Source organism: Scyliorhinus torazame, chromosome 6 (assembly GCF_047496885.1).
Source record: "Scyliorhinus torazame isolate Kashiwa2021f chromosome 6, sScyTor2.1, whole genome shotgun sequence".
Taxonomy (NCBI): domain Eukaryota; kingdom Metazoa; phylum Chordata; class Chondrichthyes; order Carcharhiniformes; family Scyliorhinidae; genus Scyliorhinus; species Scyliorhinus torazame.
Genome location: NC_092712.1, coordinates 202716133 through 202721643, shown reverse-complemented (window position 1 = coordinate 202721643; position 5511 = coordinate 202716133). Strand labels below are relative to the sequence as shown.

At 46.7% G+C, this 5511-nt stretch overlaps 1 pseudogene; it reads left to right on the top strand.

The window, feature by feature from the left end:
• Positions 1-1063: 1063 nt before the first annotated feature.
• Positions 1064-1463, top strand: LOC140425768 (large ribosomal subunit protein P1-like; annotated as a pseudogene).
• Positions 1464-5511: the final 4048 nt, after the last annotated feature.

The following is a 5511-nucleotide window of genomic DNA, read 5'->3' as shown; positions in this document are numbered from 1 at the left end:
AAATAGTACCCACACATTTAAAGGAGAATTGGACCATTGATGATAGTTTGACACTAATTGAAATATCTTGCCTGTAACTATAAAATATAAATGATCGCATCCCAACACTAATTAACATTGAAGCCTGAGGATTGAATCTAACAATAAAATCATCTGTCTTTCATGCTTAATATTTGCTGACTTCCTGAAGTTTATCTGCTCCTTCAAACACATCAAATTAATTTTTCCCTCGGGCGGAAAAACTGAACCTATTGCTGTTTTGTCCTGATGAACTTAATCTGTATTGTTCTTTGCAATCAATGCAATTCGCTGCAAATAACCCTTGAGCATGCATCTGACAATCCCTAGTGGTACCTCCACAGGATGCGGAAAGTATGTGCGCAATTAAGCGATAATTGACAGCATTGCTAAATAATGTATGTTAGAATCCACTTAGTAATGTGAAAAGGCCGAAGCCTGAACTAATCAAAGAGTAATTTATCTGTTATTAATGCATAAGAGTTCTATTTTGTTATCACATTACTTCAAAAGAACATACAACATCAGATCACATGGCAAGAAATGAGCATGGTCTATCATTCTAACTCAGTTTCATTTCATGTACCAATTCATGGTGTTAATCAGGCATTTTCAAAGTCGTGGTCGCAACCTGCGGTTGGGTCGTGGGCGAGTGTTGGGAGGGTCATGAAGCCGTCCATTGCGGCGCCCACGATTGCGCAAATTCGCACACAACAGCCCCAGCAGCCGGCTTTTAGCAATGCCAGCTGTGAGCGGCCTTCAAAACGGGCGCGACCATATTAAAAAATGCAGCCGCAATGTGCGTGGGTGCTCGCTCATCGATGCGAATGCGCATTGCGCATGCCCACCGATGAGCGGGCACGCATACGCAGTGCGGCCGCATTTTTTAAAAATGGTCGCGGCCTTTTTGAAGGCCGCTCGCAGCAGCATTGTTAAAAGCCGGCTGCTGCTCGCTCTGCCAGGTTCGGAAGTGCTCGTTTCTTCTGAACAAAGCTAAGGCTGGGTTTCCCCCTGGTGACTTGCACCATTGGAGCAACCGGCAGAGATCCAGCGCCATGACCTCCACCTCGGAACTTGCCTGTATCTACAGCGCGCTCATCCTGCACGACGATGAAGTCACCGTCACCGAAGACAAACTCAATGCCCTGATTAAAACAGCTAGTGTGACCATTGAGCCTTTCTAGCCTAGTCTGTTTGCCAAGGCATTGGCTAATATTGACATCAATAGTCTGATCTGCAACGCTGGTGCTGGTAGCAGTGCCCCAGCTGCTGCAGCAGTTGTTTCTACCATTGCCCCTGTTGCTGCTGAAGAGAAAAAGGAAGAGAAGAAACAGGAAGAATCTGAAGAGTCTGACGATGACATGGGCTTTGGTCTCTTCGATTAAACATGCCGTGCAACAACATTGTTACAATTTACAAAAAATAAATAAAAATTGAATATAAAAGCCGGCTTCTGCAGCTGTTGCCTGCGGATTTGCGCAATGAGAGATGCAGAAGATTTTAAAAAAAATTCTATGTAATCTTCCTGCATGAAGGGAGTCAGAGAGCAGGTCACGCCCCCCGAACGTCACCAGCACGTGCTTTGGGCATGATTACGATGCCTCCATTTTGTAAGCAGCAAACAAGGCAAGAGAAAATGGTGGGTCGTGAAGTTGGCCGGTGTGGGCCGCGAAGGTCGGCCGGCATGGGCCGTGAAGGTCAGCCGGCGTGGGCCGCGAAGGTCGGCTGGCGTGGGTCCCGAAGGTCGCCGGCGTAGGTCCCGATGGTCGGCCGGTGTGGATCCCGAAGGTCGGCCGGTGTGGGTCCCGATGGTCGGCCGGTGTGGGTCCCGAAGGTCGACCGGCTTGGGTCCCGAAGGTCGGGCGGCATGGGTCCCGAAGGTTGGCCGGTTGGTAAAAATGGGTCCCCGGAAAAAAAGTTTGAAAAACACTGGTGTTGATACATGCACTACAATTTTTTTATTAGCCTTTGATGGGGTGTGAACATTGCTGCTGGGTTCAGCATTTGTTGTCATCCCTAATAGCCCTGAGTGGCCTGCTAGGCCATTTCAAAGGCAGGTAACAGTCAACCACATTGGTGTGCGTTTGGAGTCTCATGTAGGCCAGACCAGTTAAGGATGGCAGAGTTCCTTCCCTCAAGGATATTAGTTTGTACAGCAATCAATTATAGTTTCATGGCTGCTATTATTGTGACGAGCTCCCAATTCCAGATTTTAAAAAAAAACAGCTGCCGTAATAGGATTTGAACACAAGTACCCGGAGCATTAGTCTGGGTCGCTGGATTACTAGTCCGGTGACATTATCATTACCTTCATCCCAGTCCATCACGCAAAACCTCCTCCCATCCATTGGCTCTATCCTTGCCTTCGAAAGCGGGCAGCATAATCAAAGACCCCTTCCACCCGGGTTATTCTCTCTTCCAACGGGCAGGAGATACAAAAGTTTGAGAGCATGCACCAACAGGTTCAAAAACAGCTTCTTCCCCACTGTTACCAGACTCCTGAATGACCCTCTTCCGGACTGAACTGATCCCTTCACACATCTTCTCTGTTGAGTAGTACTACACTCCATATGCTTCACCCGCTACCTGTACTTATGTATTTACATTGTGTATTTATGTATGTCCTCTGTATTTTCATGTATGGAATGATCTGTCTGTACACAGAACAATACTTTTGCTGTACCTAGGTACACGTGACAATAAATCAAATCAAATCAAATCATTAAACTAGTAATTCAGAGACTCAGGCTAACATCTTGGGACATGGGTTATGTAGCTACTGGAACAAATCTGGACTGTAGATCTCTAGTCTCAGTAATGGTGACCATGAGAACTATGATTGTGATAAAAACCTGTCTGGTTCATTAATGTTGATAGGGAAAGAAACCTGCCATCCTTACCTGTCCCCTTAGCTGCTCTCTGAAATTGCCTCGCAAGCCACTTAGTTCAAGGGGTGAGTATCTGGTTTATTCAGTCTGTCTCATCCTTGCACAGTATGACTTCTACTCAACACCACCTATTATTCTGTATTTCTTTATGATTATTGCACTATTTGATCCCTTTAGGATTGCTGAGCAGCTGCCCACGTGAGACTGTGAAACAGAATGTTGATTGTGTTTGGTCTATTCATTGTACTACACAGTTGTTCTAGATTGCTGCACAGCTGTCCATCCTAGAGAGAACATAGATCATTATCCTGATTCGTGAGCCATCCAGGCAACCATTAAATCTCTGAGGGAAGCAGAAAAAAACAAAGAGAAAAATGAAAAGCCAATTTGGTCGAATCACAAAGGACATATCTATAAGACTGGGCCTGCAGCAAGTGGTGAGAGAATCAACAAAAGGGAAACGTCCAATTAACCTTGCACTTACCAATTTTCCCATTGCAGATGTATCTGTCCATGACAGAATTGGTTGGAGTGACCACTGCACAATCCTTGCGGAGGCAAAGTTCCTCCTTCCCACTGAGGGCACTCTATTATATTATGTGGCAGTTCCACTATGCTAAATGGGATAGGTTAAAGAACAGAGCAGCAACTCACAACTGGGCATCCATGAGGGAATATGTGTCTCTGTTATAACCCACACGAGACCTACAGGATTGGAGCAATCAATCTCCAGTGAGTCTTGCCGAATACAAGCTCCCCTGCTAAGGGAGCGCGAGGACACTCATGATTGAGATCTGTATAAAGTCGGCCAGCAATGGAACCGATGGAGCAGACCCAGCTGGGATCTGATATGTATTGTAAATATAATTGCTTTGCAATAAACCAAGTTTTCTTTTGACCATCTTGATTCGGACTCATTTGTGGCTACTAAACTACGACGCGGATAAAACTAAATTACTGTCAACGCTGCTACACTGTCACCTCCCTTTCATCACTGGACTAAGTTTGGGGAGTTTCTTTTAACAAATAAGCCTTTGTTCAGATCGACAGATAGTAATATTACTGATTGCCTGTGGAGCTCATACTTATGGTGTGATAAAAAGCCTTACATATCCTGCAGCTCCGGCCACTGAAACTTTTGAATAACTGGTGACCCGAGTGGCGCAACACGTCAACCCTAAACCATCCATTATAGTACAGAGGGACAGTTTTAATACTGTGAAAGTAGCCTTGGAAAGTCCGTAACCGAGTTTTTGATGAGGCTATGAAAACGAGCCGCATTTTGTGAAGACAGGACTTTTTTTTCCAAAATGCTGCTTGACTGTTTGGTCTGCGGCATGAACGTGTGTACATACTTCCCAGGGAGTGTGCACAACAGCTACACCCTGGGGCAGTCCATACCCGGTCTCTTCGAGGACCACCCTAGATTGGCCAGTTGGCTTTTGGGGATAAGGAGTACCCGCTGATGACCTGGTTAATGACGCCAGTACAGAGGCTGGTGACCAATGCAGAGACTCAATTCAATGAGGCCCATGCGGCCACCTGGGCTGTCATTGAGGGGTGCATCAGGCTGCTCAAAATGCGCTTCCAATGCCCCGACCACCCTGGTGGGGCAGTGCAGTACACCTCCCAGAGGGTTGACCACTTTGTGGCGGTCTACTGTGCCTTCCACAGTTTGGCACAGCAGTGGAGCGATGTGTTGAAGTTAGAGGGGCAGGAACATGTGGCCATCTCTAAGGAGGAGGATGAGGAGGCACAGGACCAGGAAGAGCTGGAGATTGAGGCCTGGTAGGAACCGCAGGATCAGCCTGAAGATGGAGGACAGACGGCAGCAGCGAGTGTCCAGCAAGGTCTTCATCCTTGCCCGCTTCACATAGGACATGGCCTCAGTCTGTCATCGCACCCCTCTTTCCCCCGTCCACCCATACCCCCGCCATCCACTGTGGGCAGTCGCACGCCATCGGAAAATCCCTGGGCGTGGGTGCGCTGCCGGACAACGGAGAATCTCGACAGCGGAGAATACAGCCCATGATCTTGTAGGTTTTTGCTTCCTAATGGTCTAGTATACTATTACAACATTTATTTTTGTTTATTATGGGTATATTGACCAAGCGAGAATAGAAAGATGTTGTCAGTTGACATTCCTTGTATGTTAGGCAATATTGATTCATGATGCTGTATTATTAACCTTTTCAATCGTGAATGCTCATGCCTCGCACAAAGATCACAGGGCAGCTAATAAGTGAACTCTTCTTTGCCGACATTTGTGCTCTCACAGGCCACACCCCGGAGGACATTCAGCTGCTTGTTATCTGCTTTGCTCAAGTAGCAGAACCCTTTGGCCTCACGATAAGTCTGAATGTAGGATGGAAAATGTGGTGATATGCCTGTAAGCAATATCATAGATGGCTGGTGGTACGACCTCCAACCAGCAGGCGATGGTACAGACACACCATGTGGTCTTAAGACAGTTGTCATCTGACAAGGCATTCCAATATAAGTGGGGGCACATGCGGTCACAGGCAGATGGTTATAAGACGCACAAGTGGACAATTGTGCTTAGGGTTGTTCCAGAGGAGTACAAAGAGACTCCATGATAACTTGC